Consider the following 26,361-nt stretch of genomic DNA (forward strand, 5'->3'; position numbering starts at 1 on the left):
CTAATAAAGATACAAATGTCCAAGAAAAAGAAAAAAATTAATAAATATTTAGTAAATATATTTCAAGTTCTTTTGGCCAAAGTATAAGATGAGAGCCTTTAAAAAGCAGCTTTCCATATTCTTGAATGTATTTTATAGCAAAAATGTGATGTTTTTGAATAAATGGCTTGGTATACAAAACTTACAGAATAAAGAATTTTAAATATATTATTGTATAGTCATAATATGTTCTTTTGAGAAATGGTATGGTTGCAATCATTGTATCAGCATTTTTTATGTATATCTAGTGTAAAAAGTCAGGAGTCACATTTATTGAGAGCTATAACATACTCTCTCTGAACCTGAGAAAAAACGGAGTCTTTCATATTCACCTGTCTTCATCTTTAGACCATGTAAGCCCAAACATTGTCTGGAGTAAATATTTACTAGTGGATACTAATTGTCCAATTTTGAAATAACTCGCAGTTAATAAATGTGAGTTGAAGATAGTTTAGGTGGATAGCAATCTCAAGTATCTCAGAAAGGTAGTATAGTTGCTTACATCTTTTAGGCATTGACATCTTGACTAAAGTTTTAAATTGACTATAGGTATTTCTTGATATATTGCTACCTAGATAATTGAATTAGTGAGGGGGGAAATCATTTAAACTCACCTTTATGTACCTCTTAAGTTTTTTGTCTATAGATTATGTTTAGGATCATACATGATAGGAAAGGTGCTGACGCAGATTTCTACTCTGATGCTGTGGCAGGGACAGAGCATTAGAGGTCTGTATGGCAATGCATTACCACATGGTTCATGTAAACCTGCAGTAATACTGTATTCAAATAAGGATCTTGGTTTCAGTACACTTGTTCAGAATTGCGTTTGCCCCTTTTAAAGGAAAATCTAGTTCCAAAAAGCAACCCTACTGTCAATGCTCTTTCTTTAACTATGATATTGATGCTATTTTCTTGGCAAACAAAAGACAATTCTTATGGATTCTTAGAACATTTTACAATAAGCACCTTACAAAACCCTTTGAGAGTGTGGCATATGAAAATTAATGCATGAAGCTAACTGTAATACATGCTTCTTTATGAAAACAATAAAATGGGAGAAACAGAAATAATGTTAAAGAATAATATTTTAACCATATTACCAATTCCTTATGTAACATAAAAATAGCTAGAATGTAAGACTTAATTCCAAAGAATTTGAATAAAACAAAGGCATGAGGCATATTTTCTCAATTTCTGCAACCACGAAAGTTAGTTGAAGCAGGTGGAAAGATCTTTTAATTTAAATCTTCAATCAACATTATGGTTTTAAACTAAAAATCTATTAATAAGTACAGTATCCAATGAATATACTTATTTGAAACATTTCAATAACTTAAAGACAAATTTAAAAACTAGTTAGGAATTTTATATTTGAGACCTTATTCTTTTGATTGTTTCTGATATGTAGGTGATTAAAGTGTGAAAATAGACACACGAAAGACAAGCTGCAAACTATGAGACAGTGATTACTTCCACAGCCAGAGGGAAATCAGGATATGAAATGAGGATGGGAGTCTTCGATTGTGTATAAATGATTCTTTTTTAAATAATTTGGGGTAAGTATAGCAAAATATTATAAATTGTAAATCTTGGTGGTGGAAATATGCATATGTATATTACATTGCTTTTACTTTTCTGTGAGTTTAAAATATTTCAAAATGTAAAATAAAGTTTTTTCTACCTTTTAAAATTCAAGCTAAAAGAAATGTTTATATATTATTTCTCCAGTGAGATTTTAAAACCAACCTTTTCCTCAAGTTAGATATTTTATTGGCTTCACAATTCAAAAGCATGTATTTAAAATACATGAATTTATGTAATGTGGATAATTCTTTGCTAAACAAAGCATTCAGCAGAAAAGTAAAATAAAATTCTAAATGTTTTTAATGTGATCCAATACTTGCCTAACTTTATTTCCCTTTTTTATGTTTATATAGTTAATATTGAGTTATTTTATATGTTTTATGCATGTTATCTATAATAACATTGGATTTTACAGGCATATACATGGTTGGTTTGTTAAAAATATCATTAATTAGTATGTATAAATGGATTTTCATTTATATTTATCAAACATCATGTAAATACATAAATATATTTTACAAAATGTTGTAGTAAAAACTGTCTACTAAAAGCACTAAAGTAGTTTGTGTATTCATCTCTTAGTTTATAATTTTTAAAAGTAAAATTAATCCTTTAAAGAAATATAAGCCTGGAATAGAAGAGCTTTATTTATTACTGAAAGTGTATGTGTGAAAACATAGAGGAAATAATTATATAAAGTTTTCTATGTCCCCCTCAAAGTAGCTTAAATAGAAATCACTATTTTAGATATATTCTTACAAGAATTCATTCTAACAACAAATGTGCTAATCTGGTTTAAATGTAAGTTGCACTTGAATAGCCTTAATTATATCTTGAAGAAGAGCAATATGCACTGTTATTAATTATAAAAGGAAACAAATCTAAGTTTACTGAGTTTTTACACTTTTTAATAAAAATGTGAGCATCATAACTACTGGATTATTTGCTATGTTCAACACACTCCGTTCACAATTTAAAGTTTGCACATAGTGTCTAATAACGGTCAAGCACTTGCAAAAATGTTGCACCTGGAACAGGGAGGAGTGAGAAGGGCAAAGGTCAAAACCAGGCCTTAATAAGCATTGACTAAATAGACTTTAGACTCAGTGAAAAGTCCAGACGACCCCTGCAGCGTCATCTTACAGCTCTGATTTTCCTCTTTTCAACATGTAGTATAATCCATAAATACAACCAAATTACTAACAGCTTAGTCTTTGGTTTGGTTTTTTATCTACCAGTTTCCTCCCACTACCCCCTTCATAAAGATTTGAAAAATTAACCCCTTTCTGTCCTCAGACTAACCAAAGAATGAATTTCTTCATAGGCACTGTTGTCAGCTTAAATCGTTAACTCTTTTCAGGGCAAGAGGCACTTTGTAAAGTGGTTCATAATAACCAGAGTAGTGACAGAGTGTTTCATTTTCTCCCAATATATTTTGAATAATGTCCTGATAGATAACTAATAGTAACAAGCCAATCAAACAATTATACAAATCAGTGAATTATGTCTCCCATATAAATGTTTTTAAAGCAATAAAATTAGATTAATACTTAAAACTTTATGAGGAATTTTTACTTCTGGTTTCCCATCACACAGTGGTTGCGTTTTCATGGGGTTTTCTTGATAATTCATAGGTACAATAAAAATGTCTGTAACCAATTTTTGACACACTCTCCTAATTTCAAATTATTTGATACAGTTTACACCCTGATATTCTTATTGACATAGTCTCCTCTTTTCATACTTGTGTTTTATTTTTCTAGTCCAACATGTGCTGAAGGAGAAGTTAGTTCCTTTAAGTTAAAACAGTAATTTCCCTACAGGAAATATACCGAATCAAGTATAAACCACAAGAATGAGTCGAGCATCTACTTCAAGTGCATTAGTTGAGAGAAGCCTTCCACTCTGAAGTGGGCACACTTCGTGAACCAGAAGTGAGAGCTGCCCAATCAAATTCAGTGTAATTGTGTGATTCTGTCTACTACACTGCAGATTTTCAGAATGCCAAAGACATCTGCGTCTGTCCCTACATGTATCCTTTTGATGTCATGTCTACCCTGTTAACCCCGTTTCCCTTAGAGTTAAAAATATAACATTTTAAAACAAAAATTTAAGAAGACAGCTCTGCCTGTGAAACACAAACAGCACCATTGAGGGTGAGGCAAAGTCATAACTAAGCAGAAATAACTGGGAATGTAGCAAACTGGGTGGAAGTTCAGAAGTGTGCTATAGTCTGAAGGAGGATCCTTTAGAAGGAGCATGAAAACAGATAGAAGTAGTGTCCCTGGAGAGTTAAAAGAGGCCTGGGTTTCTCAAGGATTCCTGTTCCTGATTGTCACAGTCTTAGAACAGGAAAGAGGATATAGCAAAGGGCAGACATTTTGCACGATTGCAAAGCTTCCCTAACTGACCCTATTTTTTTATGCTCTGTTCGCCTACAGAATCAGGATACATGAAAACAGAGCAGTAAATCTCAACCATGACCCCACACAAATAAAAGTACCAAAACTTATTTCAAAATAACTGGAAAGTGTTTCTTATTTTATGTAATATTTTTGATTATCTACAATCTTGCAGAATCAAGACCAATTTTTCCAGAGTAACACGGAAAAGGAGAAAAATGGGAGTAGCTCAGAGTTCTATTCCGTATTTAAACCTATCTGTTCAGAACATCTTAGCATCAACCATCTGAAATTATAACACCAATGTAATTTTGCTATTTTTTCCCCAAGATCCAATTATCCATTACCTCTGACCAACAAAGTTAGATTCAGCACTATTAAAATGTATAGTTTTAAAAGTAAAGAAAAGCTGGAAATATGTATAATGTAACACTTTTATGCTTGGGTTTTTTCGTGTATACTTTGCTTGATTTTTTAAGCTTCTAAAAATATTGTTTTTATTTGAGGTAGGAAAATAAGAATTGGCCAAATCACTGCCCTTAGTTTTTCTAATGGGTTTTTACACCTAAATTGACAGTAAAATCATCAAATATTGGAAAATTCTTATATTTTGGAAGCACAAATTGATTCACAGAACATATATATAATATATATATTCTCTCTATATAGAATGAATATATATACACATACATATATATAAAAAAGATGATCTCAGATATTTAAATTTTACATGTTCATAAAGAATTTGCTTCATATTTTGGTGGCTTAGAACGTTCCTTTTGTATTTGTGAATCCCATGAACAAATACAGTTCGGATTTCTCTGAAATTTTGATGTTAAAAAATTCTAACGGATCTTATCTTTCATAAGACTTGCATTTTTCAAACAATTGAAAAAACATGGCTTTTGATGATTAGGCAGCACATACTTTTGGACAACTAATAGAATTGCTTGAGATATAAGGTACCTGAAGAAAAATCAGCAAAGAACACCAAATCAGATAGAGTGTTGCTGTGAGGCCACCTCAATATCCCTGAGAATTAATTTGGAGTTTTCCTTATCTCTATCATATATTTTTTAAATATACATATTTGGTTTATGCTTTTTTCTATCTTTATTAGGCAACCGAGTGTCAATATGTCTGGATAATTTGTTTTCATCTCAGATTTTCACCATTCAAATAATAAATGTTTTTTTTTAAATCTTTGACTATTTGCAGTAATAAATAAATTATAAAGATATATATTTGAGTCAAGAATTTGTCAAAAAGAAGAAAAACCTGGGAACTTAGATGCCCATTTTTCATACATACGTAATTCGCTGAGCTATACTGAATATGGAGATCACCTTCTATTCTTGATTTTTTTTACTGGTCCAAGTTCAAATGAAATTTACATATTTTCTTTATAAAATGACTATGCAGATAGTGAACTAAGAATATTATATAGTGAATATTTTCATGGTAAATTTAAAAAGCATATGTATCTTTCAAAAATAATGTTTTTTTAAATAACAAGAAAAATAATTTAGTACAATCATTCTTTCATCTTAATACAACCAATATTTTATCTTTTAACCACTAAAGTGCTTACTAGACAGTTGAAACTGTGTAAGCGAATAATAACTTTAAAAAATTACTTGTGATAAAATGACAGAAAAAGCCAACTCAAATAATTTTCATTGAGGATGAATCTTGCAGCTATATTAATATTAATAAAAATTAAATGCTTTTGATTAGTCTAGATTGGTTTGTAAGGGCAAAACACAAAGACAAAACTGAGGCAGTGAGCCTCACAATGCCTCTACTGATTTCTCTACTGGCCCTTCCTCTGCACATGGTCAATTAGAATTGAAAATCCTGTGCTGATTTCATTCGCTGGAATTTTTAAGCAGGTCAGGAAGAAAGATGTTATTGAAAGGAAAAGTCTCATCTAAATAAGAAAGGAGCACGTGGCCATCTGGTCTTAGCTATACATATAAAAAGTTATTTCAGCTGAACTGCAGGCTTAATGTTTAAAAAGATGTGCCAGAAATTAAACCAAAATCTGTTTACGGTAAAATATCCCAAATGTTTCTTTTTAAACTTTCAAATATGCAATACACAGTTCATTTCCTATCTGTGATTCATGAGCCCATTTGACCCCAGCGCCTCACTGAGCTTGACTGAGTTTCACTCAGTAGAATATTCAATCATTTTTAGAACACTTTTCCTTCATAGAGTGTCAACAAGACAGTGGATCTTTTGAAAACTGAGAAAATAACTTTGATAGTTTTCACTCAAATTAATTTTGAGTATTGTCTTCATGTAGGATTGCAAGAATAAAATTTGAAACATAAAGCAGACAAACCAGTTTCCCTTGTTTTCTCATCGCAACTTGAGGTTCCTGTGCATTCTCTGCACGGTGCTCAGGTATCTACTCACAATAATTTCAGGCCCTGTGCCTAAAGGCTAAGTTAAAAAAAAAAAAAATTCTCTTTTCATGAAGAGAAATTATAACTATTGAGTCTTCTTTTACAAATCATTTTCATGGTAGTAAGAAACAAAGACGGTTTTAAAAATCACATTTTACACTGTTTGTCACATTAGAGTCATATCTTTTGATATTCTTTTTTGATATGAGGTATTTGTGGTAATTATAACATCAATACATTAACTCATCCAATATCTGATAATGCCCTTCTGGTGGTATAGACATAGCTAGTTGATGTCACAATCTGAATTTTATTATATTGAAATATATTAGCACTCTTCAAGAACTCTTATAATAAAGTGACAACAATTATTTGGGGTCAGAAGACTATATTCAAAGACATTATATATATGTATACTAAATATGCTACATGCATGTAAGAGACATACGTGATCTTAATACCAACACATGCTAAACAAGGATGTAGATTTAAGCTAAGTCTTCAAATAAATAATTGGATTAAGGATATTCTAATATATGAAACAAAAGACTCTTGACATATCCTTGACATAAAATACCCATTGGTTGTTTTTGTATATCTACTATGTTTGTTCTGCCATTTCAAATAAATCATTGCCATTGTGTAAGAAGAATAAACTGTACTATAGTAAATTGTTCTTTCTCCGTTATGCTCTGAAAAACCATTTGTTCTTGAATTGGCGTTACGTAGTTCAACTATTTCAATCAAGTCCATTATCTTCTTGTCTTTGAAAGATGCCTTTTCAGTAACCTGTATCCCCAATGGGCAATGCCATGTATTGTTTTTTGAGAGTAGGTAAAATTTAAACACAACTATTTGCTCATTTTAATCTTTGATAAAGAAATTATATAATTAATCATCAATCTTCCACTATATGTTGGAAGAACTATTTATGTAAAATTATAGATTCAGGCCAAGAATTTCTTAAAGAAGTTATTTGTTAGTTCCTAGTGGAGTCTCACCCCATAGAATGTCATCTAACTTGTGTAGCTTGTTTTCTCTAAGTACAAAATGTGTCAACTCTTTAGCTATATACTTTTCTTAACAATAGTAACATGAAAGCAGCAAAAGAACAAACATTTTTTCATTTGTTTTAAAACAATCACACAATACATTGGCAAAATGAATCTTATTAATTTGTTGACATATACGTAGTGCTGTTTATACATATATGCTTTGAAAATCCTTTCAGATTAATCGCTTTTTAGTATGCAAGAATGAAGAAGTATTAAGAGCAAATTCCAAAATTTTAAAAATTATGTATCAGATACGTGGTATGTAAAAACTGGTAAGTATAGCATTCTATTCTAATGAATATTAATTTAAATTACATATCAAAACTTGGTAGTTAAGGGGTAGTATGTATACAGAGTTGTTCTGTATACATTTTTGTATACAGATTTGTTCTGTATACAGATTTGTTCTGTATACAAATCTGGCAATATGTTTTGGTAAAAGTATTAAACTTTATTTGTGTGAAATAAAATAATGTACTTAAATCTGTGCATTAATAAAAATCTGAGCACATGTTTGGTGACTAACTAACCAGTGTAAGACCCATAAAACAGACTTGAAAATAAATACAAACACTGTACTAGCTCACCCAAAAGTTAATTCAACTATTATCTAATCCACAGATATACCCTTATTAAAGCACACGAGAGAGCATTACTTCTAAATCATTGGTATAAAAGTATTCTCTCCTTAAGAAATAAGTTAAAAGTAAAAAGGATTTAATTGTTACAAAATGTTCAGTGGCAAATTAAAAACACCAAGTCATAATAAATTGCAATATTGTAGCATTGTTATCCAACTGGATTTCAAAATGCTCACCATTTTTACATCCTATTTATATCATTGAAATTCAGCCGCCTTTCAAATGTTCAAACAGCATATTAATAAGGCTTCCTAGAACCAGGAAACTCTGACTACATATATCTTGATAAACATACCCATCCTGCCCCATAAACACATCTTCAAAAGAAAGATAGCTGCAAATAAAATAGTCCTTTCCTGTGGGTGTCGGTTAACCCCACGAGCACGTGAACTTCCTATGGGCACACACCCAACATACATTAGCGATTAGGTGATTGAAAATGTTGCCCACAAAGGCAAAATTTTATATATGATGACATCAACAGATAACCTGGATTTCTCTGTGATACAATGATATAATTTCCTGATTGAGTGTGTGTATCTTGAGATAGAGAGAGAAAGAGAAAAGAGAGCGTGTGTGTATGTGTGTGTGTGTGTGTGACAGAGAGAGAGCGAGAGAGATGCTTAGAGAACAGCATCATCAGAAATGGTATGTAACCTTCTGCAAGGTTTGCAAGAATCTTTCGACAGACCTTTGACTTGTTCCAGATTTCATGCAGCGTAAGTTCATTCAAAAATGCATTCCCCACACAAACAAATTACGTTATGTTTAGTTAGCACACTATTAGTCCTAAAATATTCTGATAGGATCTGTTGAGATGTGATTTCTACACCAAAGGAGGCATGTGCATCTGTATGATATGGTGCGGGAGTTGCAAAGTCCCTTGAGACCTGCCTTTGAATGGGTAAGACGTCTTGGTTTCAAAGGTAATGAAAGGGTTAAAAATTGAGGCCGTCTAGGGTAAGAGAAAGGGGATATTGTTGTCTTTAATCTTTCCGCAGTATGTGTAAGACTTCCATCCCGGATCTGCACATAGCAGTGGAATAGGCTCGGCATGCATTGCGTGCAAGCTCCTTGATTGTAGAAGGGGAAAAAAATCTGGCTGGAGTCCAGACAGGCTGGAGCTCTGTTGATCATTATGTCTAGCCTTCAGGTGTCTCAGCACACAGTGGGCGGCGGTGGGGGAGGTGTAGATAACATGAGAGCAGACAAAGAAAAAAAATGGTGTATTTTTATAAGATTATGTGAAAATTTGTATTTATTTTCAAGTCCTCCTTAAGAAAATGAATCCTAACGTCTTGGACTTTTATAATTAGAACACAGGCTCTGCTCTGGCAGCTCTCTTTAAGCCATAATTAGTTATGTCTGGAGCCTTTGAATAATTCCTTTCAATAATTGATGGAGTTAATATTCTCTTTTAAAAATGAGGAGGACAATGTTTTTCACAAACTCTTTTTGTTGGAGGCTTTGTCATTCAAAATCTCCATCAGTCATAATCACACTGGTGTGATTTGCCTTTTAATTTCTTGTAAGACTTAGCTTATAACTTTTTAAGGATGTGGATAATTCTAGAAGTAAAGGCATAATGCATTGCTAGATTACTCTAGCTGAATATAAAAAGAAAGCAGTAATACAGCAACATTCTATCCATTTGTTTCCAATTATTTTATAAATTTTAAAACTGCATTGTATGTTGCTTCTGTTTGAAACTCCATCAAAAAACCTTATTATGAATGTAAGGAACTTAGATGCTAATCATATCTTTTGCTTGCTAGCAAGAAGAAATGCCAAATTATTTTATTCTTCAAGCATTCTTCTATAAAGAAGCTTCCGCATGCTTCCTCCCCACCCCCACATCCTCACTCCACCCTATTAGGAATTTCAAAAAAAAAAAAAAAATCTTTATACATGGAAGGCTGGATCCTAAGACAGAAAGCTGTCTTTTCCTTCTCTCTTTACACTGGCCACTTTCAGTCGCCTTCACTTCTGCCGGGACTTTATTTCACATTGTGTGGACTACAACACCGAAACCAGTTCAGTTTCTATCCTTATTATAAAATTAAAAGTGGTGGTTAAAAAAACATATAAAGAAAGCCCTGGCTTGAAGCCATTGTTCAGAATTTAAGAGCTATTTGCCCCCAAGTGTCTTTACAGTCTTTCATAGCTAATTATAATAACTGTCAGATGTGTGGAAAGTCTATGGTGCCCTTGTCAGTGGAGTCAGCAAACTTTGCCTTTTATTTTTCTTGGGGACAGAGCAAATCTGATTAGACATAAAAAGCAAAAAGAAGTGAACTAAGTACATATGCGTGTGCCTTCATTTTTTCTTATGAACAAAGCAGCACACTAGAGCGATGTTCTGACGCACAGCCTCCTACAGCTACTCTTTGGAACGCCTGACTTTTATTTTTAATTCTTTATCCTTCACAGAATAAAGTATGCAACAATTGTCCCTGGAATATTTTCCTGCCAGCTGAATACCCTTCAGTATACACATAAAAGAGTACCCTTAAGAAATCTTCGAATATTGGATGTTTATGACATAAAACTATTTTAATCAGTACACTTGACGGAAAGGAAGGTATACTTACAATTTCAAAACGGTTATTTGCTCTAGTTTCTTGTCCCCGGAGGCAGAGCAGAGGCTTTTGCCAGACTGTCCATGATGCAGGTGCAGAATCCCTGTTTTCACGCCGGAGAGGAAGGTAGAAAGTGCTTCATAAAGTCACTCGGAACTCAGCCACTTGTGCTCAGACATCCCTTGCTCCTGTGGAAGCTGTACTATCTGCAGTTCTGAATTGAACTAAATTACAGCCCATGTGAAAGACAGGGGCAGTGAGTCATGTGAGAGATACAGAGCTATCCTATTGGCCACGAAGACATAGCTTAGGCATTCTGCCTTTTCCACCATTGGTGAATAGTTAAAACTGAAAGCATCTAGATCCTCCTCTTGAGCTTATTTGTCCTTTATGTGTGGAAGAATGACTGTAGGATTTTACAGTGACAGAATTAGTTAAGAAAGGGACTGAAGTCATCCTTCACAGAGACTGGTGGGAGGTGATTGGAAGCTCAGCTTTTTTTAAGATTTCTTCTTTCTTTTTATCCCCCTGCCCTGCAGTTTTGTCCATAATTTGCCTGTTTGCCTGTCAGAAAAATGTTTTTTGTGTGTGTTTTTCTCCCTTCAGTTAACTTTGGAAGTGACAGAAAGTAAATTATCATCATATTCCTTTGCAGAACTGTCATGTTTTGAAGCACAAAATCAATTATTTTCAATGATGGATTTTCAAATTTTATTTTTATCTTTACAGAGACTTTATTGCAGTTCTAAACTAAACTAAATTGTTCACTAGCGACACCAAACACGGAATTAACTTTTGAGTAATTATTTCATTTTGGAGAAAGGAGGGGTAGAAATAACTCTGGAAAATAATAAAAGGCAACAATATCAAAACAAATCAAATAAGGGGCTTTAACTAAGCAGGGATGAAGAAGAAATATATTTCTCCATCAGTCACTCTTTAATTTACCACTTTAGGTAAGGCAGAATGTCCAGAAAACTGTCAGTCAGAAGGTATTTTTTAGTTATGCTAGGATTCTTTAATTCACCTAATTCCTTAAAAATCCTTAAATGTGTTTGTAAAGATTTAGAGGCTGTAAACTACCTTAGAAGTCATCAAATCTCACATTCCCTATGTTAAAGGTGAGGAAGGTAGCCTCTGACAGTAGTGACCCTCTTCATAACACTGATCCACCAAGTTATGCAAAATAAATGAAGGAAACATTGAAATAAACACTAGTTTCCTCTGTCTTACGTACCTACTAAGAGCCAGTTACCTTCTCATTTAATTCAGTAATTGTACAACCCATAGAATAAGTTTGACTACGTTCATTTCTCCTCGGCAAAAACAGACTCAAATGTTTTACTACCATGATAGTGCCTGCATTTGAACCCAAGTGGCTGATTCCATGCCTACTTTTTCCAACTAGGTATGTGTCCTTCCAAAATAATGATGGTTATCATGTATAGTTCCTTCCTCCTGTATGGTAAGTAATGTGCAAAACCCTTTAGAGCACCTCACTCAATCCTCACAACTGTTAATTAGTCAGTTATTCTATTATGCCCATTTCATTGATGAGGAAATGAGGTGTGTACTACTCAGTATTATGTAGGTGGTAGCTGGTAGCTCGTGATTCAAACCAATTCTTATCTGTTTTACACACCATATGGATTCTCATCACAGTGTTAAATAAGGCTTGATTTTTCTTTTTTTTTTTCCTGGTCTAACACATTAGAATATTTTGGCATAAATATGGAATATTAACTGTGGTCATGTCATTGTCTGGGTCTGTTTGGTTCAGACCCAGATCATACCATTTAGTAACCCATATGGGACTGGAAATAGGCATCAGAGGAGCAGTCATGGAACCATATTTATCTTGGGGCTCTACAAGCAGCCTCACACAGGGTCTTGCAATCATAGGAGCTTCCATATCAGTTAACGGGGCACATGCTCTCAGAACATCAGCCTGGGTCTTAAGGAGTCCTGCTGCTGTTTCAAAATCTGAAACCCATTGTTTAGCAGAATAAGCACCAGATCCTTTCAAAAATGGTGTCAAAAATTCCACTTCAGCCAGGTATCAAGATCCACCAAGGAGTTTCCTGAATTGTACCCCTCCTGCAGCAGCTGTAATCATACAAATGGGGAATTTGCATTAGCTCCTGCAACCCTCGTGTGGTTTGTTTGTAGATGGGAGGTGATTACTGAAGTGCAACTGCATCTTCACCTACACTTTCTAAAGCGCACATTGCTGTCATTTAGAGTATCATATAGGACCGGTTAGGCAGGTCCGAGATAGCATTGAAAGAGATTTTTTAGTCATCTTCTGTTTGGAATACTTTTGTTTCTTTCCATAAGTGGTGCTTGCTTTCCTAAACAATCCACAAACCAATCACCTACCTCATGCCGTCCCGAACCCTTCCAGGTCAGCCCTCTCATCTAGTGAGCATGTGATAACATTATGTTATCCCTATCTTCATCAAATAAGCTTCTCTATTATATTGCAAATAATTCAAAGACTGAACTGTATCTTGTTATGTTTTAATCCTGCATAACAATCATCACAGTAGAGATGAGATAAATATTTGATTTTTTTTTTTTTTTGCCTTCAGTGACCTATTCACTGGTATACAACAGATCAGAAATAAATCTGGTGAGATAATGCCAACATACTTTTAAAAAACTCAGCACTTTAAAATATAGTCTAAAAAAGACACTAGAGAACAAGTAGGAAATTATTGTGAGACCACAGACTCTCCCTAATATAGGTCTAAATCGCTCACATGCAACACTTATACTAACTAAACTGATGGTCATGGTATTAGCACACACTTACCTCTGTCCTCTCTGCTGTCATCTACCAGCTTCTTCATTCCTCTCATTCACTGTTTTTCAGATTTCCTTTTTGTCTCTAGCCCTGCTTTAGTTCAGTGTTCACAAGGGCAATTTATTCAACACTCTAATATCTCAGTTCAGCAACTTCCTCAATTTCGACGAGGTTCACCGCCACTCCCCATGACAATCACCCATGCTCATGTGTTAAAGCTTAGAAATTTTTACTTTAAAATTGTGAAATCAAACCACCTACTTTTTTTTTTTTTTTTTTTTGAGATGGAGTTTTGCTCTTGTCGCCCAGGCTGAAGTGCAATGGTACAATCTTGGCTCACCTCAAACTCCGCCTCCCAGGTTCAAGCAATTCTCCTGCCTCTGCCTCCCGAGTAGCTGGGATTACAGGCATGTGCCACCACACCTGGCTAATTTTGTATTTTCAGTAGAGATGGGGTTTCTCCATATTGGTCAGGCTGGTCTCGAACTCCCGACCTCAGATGATCCACCTGCCTCGGCCACCCAAAGTGCTGGGATTACAGGCATGAGCCTCTGCGCCCAGCCCAAACCACCTACTTTCTAACCACCAACTTCAGTGTTTCCAACTCTTTATCACTACGCTTTGTTTTTCAGCTTCTCTGATACCTTCAATCCTTTGGTTTCTATGTTTTCTCCTTATCTATAAGCCCTTTCATTCCTTTTCTTCCCTTTCCTTTCATACTTCATTCTCCCTTAGAGTTCATGATTCATGATTTCATACAGTGTCTGCACAATATCGTGAACTTTCTTGCCCTGTTTTTCTTCTGATGGCCACCACCTCCCAAGAAAACTGGATTTTGAATCAATCCAACTGTTAAACTTTTCTAAGCTATTCTGGGGTTTCTGAGACTTGCTGGAGAAAAGTCTCTTAAGCCTAGAAAGGATGTTACTATAAGCCAGGAGTCTCCAGGTTTGACCAGTTACTCAGTGCTGTATTAAAAATCTATGTTTCCCCAATCGGCTCTTTTTATCATTTTCCACAATGCTATCCAATCTTTTCTCCACCACCTCTACCCTGCATTCTCACCAGATTGTGTTGCCTTCTCTTTCTCAGGAGAACCAATACACTTGCCAATGTGTAAATTCATATTTTTCTTATTTATTCCCGTCACAATGGAAAAGTTGTTTTTCAATGTTTTCAAGGCAGATCACTCACTGTGTACATGGATATCAACCTCTTCTACTTATTTGGACATTTTTTCTTAGATGTTTTTATCTTTCTCAAATTGTCAACAGATCCCTGCCTACTAAACTCATTGATATTAACATTTTTAAAATGCTGTTTGTTTCTTTAATATTTAAAAATCTCCTCCATAGATACCTGGTCCCGCTTCCTGTCTTCTACCCTTCCTGGGTAAATCTCTTCAAAGATTTAGTGATATTCACTATTGCTGCTTTATTTCCTTTTGTTTCTCTACCTAATCAATCTGGCTTCTGTCCTCATCATACTGATTTTTGAAAAATACCTCTGTGCTACTAAAACCCATGAACAATTTTCAGTCTTTGGCTTCTCTAAAATGTTTGTGAACATTTGAGTTGGGACATATATACACCATGGAATACTATGCAGCTATAAAGAAGGATGAGTTTATCTCCTTTGTAGGGGTATGGATGAAGCTGGAAACCATCATTCTGAGCAAACTATCATAAACAGAAAACCAAACATCGCATGTTCTCACTCATAGGTGGGAACTGAACAATGAAAACACTTGGACACAGGGCAGGGAATATCAACACTGGGGTCTGTTGTGGGGTGGGGGAATGGGAGAGGGATAGCATTAGGAGGAATACCTAATGTAAATGACAAGTTAATGGGTGCAGCAAACCAACATGGCACATGTATACCTATGTAACAAACCTGCACGTTGTGCACATGTACCCTAGAACTTAAAGTATATTTAAAAAAAAAAAAGTTTGTGCAGTTGAACATTCTGTTTCCTAAGGTGTTCTCCTCCTTCAGCCTCATGTGTTCCAGCTTTTGTCCCATCTTCCTTATGTTTCCTTTGTTTCCTCCTCTTGTCTCTTGAATGTTTGTATTTTTCAGAGTCTCCCATAGGCCATATTCTCTTCTCACTCCACAAGACTCTCTTTGAGTCATGTCATTCACCTAATAGTTTCATTTGCAACTCTGTACTAATGATTTCCACAGTTCTATCTGCACAGCAGACCTTTCTCTTGAGCACCAGAGCCGCAGATCCCACTGCACCTTCCCTTGGATGGCTCACTGATATCTCAAAGCCAATACATCCAACACAGAAGTCATCATCTCATCTTAAAGTTGTGTAACTTTTATTGTTTCTTACCTCAGCGAATAGTGCCACTATCCACCAGAGGCCAAAGACAGAAAACTTGAGGCTGATATTTATCTCTTCCTTTCCTTCATATAGGCTTTCATATCCAACTAATCAGCATGCACCATAGATGTCTTGAATCTGTTCACTTTGCTGCATCTCATTCGTAGTAGGCCTTCTTCAATACGCATAATAGTTAACATTAGGTGTCCCTTTTGTCTCCGTTCTTGCTTAACTCCACTTCAGCATCCTTGTGACTGCAACAATCCCTTCTCAAACTTGCAGCTGAATGGATCTTTTAAAAAGGCAATCTGATTCTTTCACTCCTCAGCTTAATAGTGTTTAGTGGTCCCCATTACTTGTAAGGCAAACTGTGAATGTCCCTGAGGAGCCTGCTTTTGTAAGCTCCAGTGTTTTATTAAAATAAATGCATGGAAATGTTTAATTTATGAATAATATTATAATTTACTTAGTTAAGTCTCTTAAGCTTGCCCTCAAAGCTTTTAAAATCTTCAAGTGAAACTGAGGCATCAGCAGAGGACATTTGTCCAGTGGAATGAAGAACTCCCAAGGAACTAACATTCTAGTCTTAGAATATGAAGACAGAGTAGATTCAATATCTTTCTTCTTCAGGAGGATTGAAAGCCCACTCACAGCAATAGAGAGACCTGTTTTCTCTTCCCCCAGACAAATCTTTTGTCTTTAAACTCTAGAGGTATTCTAGGAAATCTTACATATTTTTATATTGCTTCTTTCCTTTCCAGGGGTCTGTGAAAGTGAGGGCATCCCAAACAAACAACGCAATAATAGAAATTACAAGGTGGGTTATAGGTCAGATGCCTTTCTAATTTTCTTGAGTTTCCCTCTTTTCTTTCACTACTGTTCATTTGTCATTTTTTCCTAACTCAGTTAATAGCAGCCCAACAATTGGTCAGTCTGAAACCTACCTATCTTTCTTAATTCTCTTCTTTCTCCTCTGCATGCCCACAGATAGGTGAATATTGTGGGGCTCACCTTTAAAATAGATTTGACATACAATTACCTCTCACCATGTCTTTCGCTGCTGTGTGCACTGAAACCTCTATTATCTCCCACATGCGTTACTGCAATCATCTTCATCTAGTCTCTTCTTCTACACGTGCATTCACTCCCACCACAATATGTTCTCCAACAGCAGCTAGCTTTTAAAACATAAAATATATTATGTCCTTTTCTTGCTTAGAATTCTCCAGTTGCTTCCCACTACATCTGCACTACTCACCTGATTCATTGCTGTGACCTATAAGACACAACATCATCCTGTCATAATCCATACCTCACACTCAGATCTCATCTTGTGCCCACCCTCTCTCATTGCACTACAATCACACTGGCCTTAGTGTTTCAGATGTTCTGCAAGCTGTTTGATTAGCTGTTCTCTCTGCTGTCAATGTCCTTCCCCTTGATCTTCATCTGCTGGATCCTCCTCATCATCTGTATTTCTATTCAAATGTCACCATGCAGAGAAATGTCTTTTTTTTTTTTTTTTGGAATGATACCTATCCATCTACCTATGTAACTTATTCTCTTGTTTTGTTTTCTTTGTTTTTTCATAGCAATTATTATCAGAAAATGTCTCAGTAGTTCATTTACTTGTCTACTATCTCTCCTTCCCCATCTAAATATGAGTCTTACGAGAGAATGCTGGTCATCATTATTTTTTCTCAAGTGCTTGGAACTTTCCATTACATATAATAGGCATTCAGATCTTTGTTAAATGAATAAATGAATGCCTCAATAATTAAAAAACTATAAGATAAGTCAAGTAGTGTACTTGAGGGGAAAAATCACCTGTCACAATAAAAATTATTAATCTAGTTCTATATGTTAAAAAATAAAGAACCACTATTGCATTTTCACTGAAGGCTAAAACCCAATATACAAGTTAACCAAAAATGTATTGATGTTGAATATTCAGAGGACTATCTAACAATCTAATTTTGACTAACTTTTTGTTGCTTGTGGTAAAACAATTGAGCTCAAAATTCTAAATACACTTGTTAATGTCCATGAAGTATATTCAATTATAAAGAAATTGATTGAGAAAATGAAATTGGGTAAAGTACTCAAAATGTAGTAATAATGAAAATAAAAATAAAACCAACAATTTAATTTATGAGTATGTTTCCCTCACTCTTTCAAAATTGTATCTATGTGCTCTTTAATAATTGTTCAAGGCCAAATAGAGTGAAGAAAAGTGTATCTATGTTGTTGCCCTGTAAAAATATTTCTTTCTACATTAAAATGGTCAATTTCTATGTTCAACTTTCTGAAGAAAAATCTATTGAAAAATGAATGTTATTGATGACAGAATTGGATATCCTAAACTACATGTTATTAAATAAACCCAAAATACATACCACTTTATAAATCCTGCAATGTCTTTAAGAAAACATACTTACCAGCCAGGCACAATGGCTCTTGCCAGTAATCCCAGCACTTTGGGAGGTCGAGGAGGGTGGATCACCTGAGGTCAGGAGTTCGAGACTAGCCTGACCAACATGGTGAAACCCCATCTCTACTAAAAATACAAAAATTAGCCAGGCATGGTGGCATGCACCTGTAGTTCCAGATACTTGGGAGGCTGAGGGAGGGGAATCACTTGAACCTGGGAGATGGAGGTTGCAGTGAGCCAAGATCGCGCCACTACACTCCAGCTTGGGTGACAGAATGAGACTCCATCTCAAAATAATGATAATAATAATATAATAATAAAAGAGAATATCTTACCAATAATAATCTTTTATATTAATATAGCACTTGGAATATCTCAGTGCTCTTTAACTCCTACTGTTACCTATATTCACAATAGCACTATGAGGAAGGTGGTACTAGTATTTTTATCTCCTTAATATAAAGAGAGAAGCTGAGATCTGGAAAATAATATGATTGTTGGAAAGTCACAATGCAACATAGGAACAGCATCATGTCTCACGATGACTGTGAAATTGTCCTGTATCTTGGACATGCAAATAAATTATTGGATTATGTTAAGATTTCTAATTTGACCTCAAACTTGCATACTAAAGGGAAGAATGATTATGGAAATAGCTACTTTTCACAGGTATGCATAAAAGCTTTATTTATATAGTTCTTGCTAGTAATTTTGCCCAGTTTTTTGGGTGGTCTGGGCCTTGGGTGGGAAAATTGAGATCTGATGAAATGAGAGTTATCTGAGCAGGACTTTTCTTAACCATTCCAAATTTACAATGAATACATATTGAAATATGTGGTCAGATCATAGGGAGTTGAAGTAAACAAGCTAAACAAGGCTGCCTCTTATTTTGCATTGAACTCTGTAAGAGATAACCTTTTCTGTGAACTTAGACTTTTTACCTTTAAGTGGCTGAAAGGTGTTTGATTTTTCTTGGTCTATTATCCTTTCTTAAAAGTGATGGCCACATTTCTTATGAGTACATAAAAGCATTCAGACATAGAGAATTTCTCAAATACATATATCATTCATGTAGAACAAATTTGAAAACTCGTTATTTTGGTTTTTTTCTTTTCCTTTTTTTTTTTTTAAAGATTGGGTCTTGCTATGTTGCCCAGGCTGGTCTCAAACTCCTGAGTTCAAGTGATCCTGGCTCAGCCTCTTGAGTAGCTCAGACTACAGGAGCCTGTCACCACACTTGGCATGGTTTTCCATTTTTCATGTGGCTGCTTTAACATCATGTGGAAAAGAGAAGATAGGCAATCTTCCAATTTCCAATGTCTTGGCTGACAAAAGTCAAAGTATAATTTATGTTGTCTTCTAATCACAGGGAAACAGCTATGTAGGCAGCATGCAGCCTATGAACAGATACTCTATATTTTAGAATTAAATTGAGCAAAACAAAGTATCATTATTGCCTAGTCTCAGATTAAAACAACAAAATTATATAAAAGAACAATGTTTTTATTAGAGCTTAAATTTCACTTATCATCGTTTGAGCTTTTACATCTAGATACCAAACAGGCATGCTTCTCCAAAATTAACATGCACATGAAGTACTTGGAACCTTGTTAAAATACAGATTCTGATTCTGTAGGTCTGAAGCGCTGTCTTCAATTCTGCATATCTAACAATCTCCTGGGAGATGCTGAATCTGCCGCTCTGCTGAGCACACTCATTAGCAAGGCACTAGGAACCATTTAGAAATCTTAGGGCATAACATCGGAGGCTAACTACTTAAAGGTAACTTAATAACGATCTCCAACAAGAGAGTTTCTCGCACCGCACTCTCTCCCTTTTTCTTTTTATCCTCTGTGTCAATTCTTGTCCTCGCCCTCCAACTTTATCATATCTTGCTATCTCTTGACCATACATGGTAACTTCAGGTCACAGCAATTCTTATGTCATCATCAGCCACATACCAGCAAAATAGAATTTACAAAAATCCAGTTGAACCACTCCATAACTCCTAACGAAAGTCCTACTTTCTGCTATCTCATTTATCTATCCAAGGTGTTACGTTTGTCTTTCATCCATAACTTTATTTCTGGTATGCTTTCGCTTAGCTCTTGAATGATCAAGAGCTCAAAAACATAATAGCCAACTTTGGCTTTGTTTTTGTTTGTTTGTTTTTTGCTATGTTTTTATACTAAAATGAATTTCAAAATAAGCTGCTACTTTTCTGAAATGTTTGCTCAGTGCTCTGCTAGACTGGTTTTGTACTGTTTTTCTACTGGATAGCACCAGTGTAAATAAGTATATTTACCGATTTGGATATCCAGTGGTGAATATTTTTCTATTCAACTAACCAGTCATAAAAATTTTAGGCAAAGTGATTATCTGGTGAAGAAATTTTTGATAAAAGGTGAGATTGTGTTGTGACCCTCAAACAACACCACTGAATGCCTATCTACTTCATTTTTGTGTTAGTATTTATGTTTCATCTGATAGCACACATATGATTCAATGAAGTCACTTTAGCCTCGTTTATATTAACTAAGTATGTATGTGGTTATGACACAGTGGAATTCAAGGCTGAAGTGCATTTAACACTATTTGGGGAGTGTACGTATTTATGGAAACTTCTGTTGAACCTTCTGTTAGTCCTCCTTGGATTTTCTTTTTACAAAGGTTTATTTTCTGTTACTTCTTTTCAAAAATATTCCTCAGGCCATGATAATGACTATTTTGATACTTTATTTAATGAAAGCAAGGATCTAATGGTCAATTAATTTTACAAAATTATCCCATTGACCCTGGAAAAATAAAATAGAGGCAAAGCCACAAGAAATAACAGTTTATTTCATAACTCTAGCTTCCTAATGTAGGTGAATACACGGCTTTCAAAGACACACCAAATTATCTATTAATGTCTTCAATTATGAAAATTGTTAGGCCTACCAGACATCATATTACTTTTGAGCTGTATCTATATATTCTGTTCCAACTCTACTTCCAACTCTTGGGTGGTCTAAAATTCTAAAATTGAGATAATTAATTAAACCCTTTGAAAAGCATCTGCCATCCACATTTTATCTTGGATGAAAGAAATCATTTCATGCTTTACTTAAGGAAAGTTAATACCCAAAGGCTGCACATTAGCACTGTCTTGAATTAGAACTTGCCAAATCTGAGAATTGGCTACTCACATGCAATCTTCTTTAATAACTTATGAAAATGTAAATTGGATTAATAATTTAAGTAGAAAGTTCTACAAGGAAAGCTTAAAATTTTAAAGTTTTAGAATAAGCAGAGAAAATATCAGATGGAAAATGTGTTGTTGGATGTACAATTTTAACAATTGTCTTAAAAGACATTAAAAGCAGAGAAAAAAAGTCCTTTGTAGGAACTTGCCTTAGACTAACGTACTATATATGAAGAGGGCAATAAAATTATTGGAAGAAAGGTTGGAAAGAAAATAAAATTATACCTGGCACCTGGACAAATTATTTTCTCCACTTTTACACCTTAGTCATTATCTGAGACAATGTTTGCTTAAAATGAGTAGGGGTTGGCGGACAGGGGAGGGGAATAGTAACGTCAGTTGGCTGCTTTAACGGATGATTGTTATGTTAAAAATTTCCAATTTAGCCTATTTTCTGAGAAAACACCAAATGGCGGATGACGCAGGTGCAGCGGGAAGGCGGGGCGGGGCAGAGGCCCCCTGGGGCCCTGGGATGGGGAACCGCTGTGGCTTCCATGGAGTTTTGGCAGTGGTGTTCAGGGACAGCGCCGGGGCGGAGGCCTCGGAGCTCGATCAAGTCCCTGGAAGAGATCTATCTCTTCTTCTTGTCCATCAGGGAATCTGAGATCATTGACTTTTTCCCGGGGGCCTCTCTCAAGGACAAGCTTTCGAAGATTATGCCGGAGCAGAAGCCGACCCGCTCCAGCCACCGCACCAGGTTCAAAGCGTTTGTTGCCATCAGCGACTACAATAGCCACGCTGGTCTGACTGTTAAGTGCTCCAAGGAGGTGGCCACTGCCATCCGCAGGGCTATCATCCTGGCGAAGCTCTCTATTGTTCCCATGCGCAGAGGCTACTGGGGGAACAAGATCTGCAATCCCCACACCATCCCTTGTTAGGTCACAGGCCGCTGTGTCTCTGTGTTGGTGCGCCTCATCCTTTTGCCCAGGGGCACTGGCATCGTCTCGGAACCTGTGCCCAGGAAGCTGCTCATGGTGACTGTTATCAATGACTGCTACACCTCAGCCACGGGCTGTACTGCCACCATGGGCAACTTTGCCAAGGCCACCTTTGATGCTGTCTCTAAGACCTACAGCTACCTGACTCCCGACCTCTGGCTTAAAACATACTCCCTTCTTCTTTTGGCTTAAAAATTAAATGAAGGAAGTTTGTAGAGTACTTAGCCCAGTGCCAGGTATGTAGAAGATTCCAAATAAATGGTTGTGGCCTTAAGTTATTACTGTCTGGTACTTTATACACATTATCTTATTCAGTTGTGGTTATTTGCTTTATGGACTCATTAGAGGAAAGACTGGGGTTTTATAATGAAAACATACTTGCTCCTTTATGACTTTTAACAAACTATGTAGTTTTAACATCTCTAAGTGAATACAGACCTCTGAAAGAAGACTGTATTCACCAAGTCTCCCTATCAGGAATTCACTGACCACCTCCTCAAGACCCACACCAGAGTCTCGGTGCAAAGGACCCCGGCTCCAGCTGTGGCTACAACATAATATTTTTATACAAGAAAAATAAAGTGAATTAAGCCTGGAAAAAAAAAAAAGTCCAGTTTAAGCTTTGGCATTAGGGATGATTTCAAGGAATGAAAAGCAAATGACAAAAATATGCTTTTTAGCTAGTGGGGATTGAAAACAACTGTACAGGGGGCACAGTCATCAATGGAGCATGCTGGAACCTGAGCTTCAGGTCTGGGTAGAAGGAGAAAGAGCAGAAATGGATTAAACTCAAACTTGAATACTCAAATGATTGTAGATCTCATCTGTAGATTGAAAACTTTCAGATCAAATACAAATCCACTGGCTCAATCTAGACAAGGGAATCTGGAATGATATGGGGGCATGGGAGGGAGGAAAATCCAGTCATACTGGAAGGTATTTACTTCTTTTGGTTCAGAGCACAACTCCTGCCAGCAGCTCAAGATAGACAAATACAGTGAATGCCTATTGCATAGGATTCCCACACTTCTTTTCTCAGAAATTCCACTGTAGCCTTCCATTCACATGTTTGCAACTGAGGTAATCCTGTCCCTATTACCCAGCCCACAATGTATCAGTCCCGGTTTGTTACTTGGTCTAAGTTCAGTTAATCAAGTCTTTTTCTTAGGACTTTAAAACTGTGACTAAGATTTAGCTTCAGTCTATAGACTAAGAAGGGAAAAACAGCTCATTTTCAACAAGAATATACACTAGAGAGTCATGAAAGTCAACCATCAGCAAGAATGAGGAGTGACGCAGAGCCTAGAGACGTGGAGTTTTCTACAATGTCATAGATTTCAATCTTAATGCCAAGTTATGTTCTGGCCCTTGGGTTTCTTGACATCTCTTCTTCAATGACCAAAGACAAAGGACTCATGGATTGAGACCTGATATGGGCTCATCACAGAAACAAACATCCGGGCTAAACCAGTTTTGATGCAACTTTTAATCATTATCATCATACCATGTATAATTAGGCCTCATTGTCCCTCTGACTTACTCAGTACATTTCATTTTCATAAGAAAAATGTATAGTTTTTTTCCTTAGAGTCATTCCCATCTTCCTGGAACAATTGATAAGTTGTCCTAATGTTTTTCTCCAGCACCATGAAAGGCTTAAATCATTTTATCGCTTATAATATGTATTGTGAGGTTGAAAGAGTCAGTCAACAAATATTTGTTGAGAATGCACTATTTACCAACATTATCAGATGGGAAAATAAAAGTGACAATAATGCTCTTTTCTTACCTGGCAAGAAGAGATAATAAGGTACGACTAAACCTACTATACTAAACCCTTTATGGGACCATTGAAATGCATCTAAAAATGACAAACATACTATTGGTTCTTTGGCTTCTTTAAATATATTGGATTATATATTGTAATATATGAGTAATATATATTATACTGTGCCATATATGATATGTAGGAGAGCCATAGAAAAAGAAACAATCTTTTACATTAAAAAAATAAAAATCCAATTATCACTAACACCAAAACTGTCAAGAGCATTGCTCTCCAAATATCTCTTATGACTCTTTCCCTTTGATTTTTTCTGTTCTCTGCTGCCTTAAACGGTCTGATTTTCATTAAGCTCTCTATGTTAGCTTTTTATCAATGTCTTCAGTTCATCTACATCATTCCGCATTCACTGATGCTCTTCTTGAGCCAGGGTCAAATCAACTCCCAGAGGAGCAAGAGAAACTCGAATGCCACTGATGTGTTTCATCTGACTCTGACTTCCAACCCTAAATTCGGAGTTTGTCCAAATAGCCAGGGTTTTATAAGTAGTAAGATATCACTTTTCCTACTTGCTCACATTCATGAAAGCAAAAGTGAGATCAAACTTCTCATCCCCCAAAAGAATTTCAATTACAAGAACTTTTTTCCCTCTACTCTCCATTCCCCAAAGCCACATCCTTTGTAGCTCCTACCAGTTCCAGATTCCTGCAAACCTTGATCTATTCAGATCCACGTTATAAAATTCATCAAGCTCCCTGCCTCTGAACTTTCACATCCAGTTGTCCCTGTGACTGTTGTGCTTTGCAGACTGAGAAGAGTAGAAACTTGCTAAGACCACTCTGTAGTCATGAGCAGAGTGATGTTATCGTGAAGTGTTCTGTAAGGACACATACCATTTCACTATAATGCTTCTAAAATTCGGAACTACTAAACATATTTGAGCTGCCCTTTCATGCTATTTTGCAGAATATTAGGGCATCTAATTAAATTATGCATGCTGATTTGACCAAATAAGGCATTCGCTTCATTTTAATGGAGAGTGACATTTATTTTCCTATGCTAAGAGAATTCCACAGAGCTTTCACTGTAATAAAGGCTAATTTTTATCTCTAATATGATAAATATATAGATAAAACCAAACAATTTCTATCTTAAAAAAATTTTAGTCATTTTCAAGAGGTACATTTTTCTTACCTACATTTTTAAAATTAACAATAGGCTTGATAAGTAACTTCAACATTTTATCTTAGTTTTATGGCATATGTTCTTGTCATATCCACTAACTGTGAACAGAACATATCATTTGAGTGCACAATTTAGAATCAACATAATTATTTTAAATGGATTCTTTCGATGTTTCAGATGACTATTGAAATTTATACAATGGGGTCAAATTGCAATTTGCAAACTTTTGTGCATATTGAAAGTGATTTCTTTGGCAGTGATATGTTTTCAACAGATGATGATGATGGCAGTTATCTTCCGCTGGTCTGAATTTAATTTCAGTCATTTTTATTCATGATATTATAACCCATGGCATATTAAAGAATACATAACTTCTAAAAGTGCTGAATTCTCTTTTAGATGCAGTTGATCGTCTGTTAAATACTATACATCATAAGCAAACAATTCATGTAGAAAACTGTGCCTGTTCTTTGGAGGGAGGTAAATAGATAAGCTGTCCAAGGTACAAGGAAATAGAGCATAGATAATGCAGGTTTGAGATATTCTCTTGCTTAAGTGATGCATTAAATCAATATTCTGCAAAAGTCTTTTTCTTGTTATGCTATTTACTTGGATAGTGTCACAATTTTCCATTAAATTGTCTGTTTCAGAAGATATATTTTTCTCAGTTCGCAATTTCATTTGATTAGTATTCTTTAAACTCTTTCACTATATATGCAAATTATCAACTATTTCCATCGAGTCACTCTTCTACTCAAAGACCTTCAATGGTTCCCTATCTTGCGTCACATCACATGTAAACATTCGTGCCTGATTTTCAAGATCTATGGTACTTGGGCCCTACTCTAACTATAAAATATTATTTTCTAGTATTATCTAAGATTCTGCCTGGTGCAATCAGGTCATATAAACATGTCATGCCAGTCTC

General features: G+C 35.4%; 1 long non-coding RNA gene and 1 pseudogene across 1 annotated transcript in view; one reads left to right on the forward strand and one right to left on the reverse strand.

Annotated features, from left to right (window-relative positions):
- The window catches only part of LOC105504304, a 131,376-nt gene extending 120,446 nt beyond the window's left edge, over positions 1 to 10,930 (reverse strand). Inside the window, exon 1 of the long non-coding RNA XR_001000592.1 lies at positions 10,727 to 10,930. This is a non-coding gene — a long non-coding RNA (uncharacterized LOC105504304). The remainder of the gene's footprint in view (positions 1 to 10,726) is intronic.
- Positions 10,931 to 21,943: 11,013 nt separating this feature from the next.
- LOC105504392 lies at positions 21,944 to 23,023 on the forward strand (annotated as a pseudogene).
- The last annotated feature ends 3,338 nt before the right edge of the window (positions 23,024 to 26,361 follow it).

The sequence above is a fragment of the Colobus angolensis genome, unplaced genomic scaffold (assembly GCF_000951035.1).
Source record: "Colobus angolensis palliatus isolate OR3802 unplaced genomic scaffold, Cang.pa_1.0 Scaffold91, whole genome shotgun sequence".
In the NCBI taxonomy this organism is placed as follows: Eukaryota; Metazoa; Chordata; class Mammalia; order Primates; family Cercopithecidae; genus Colobus; species Colobus angolensis.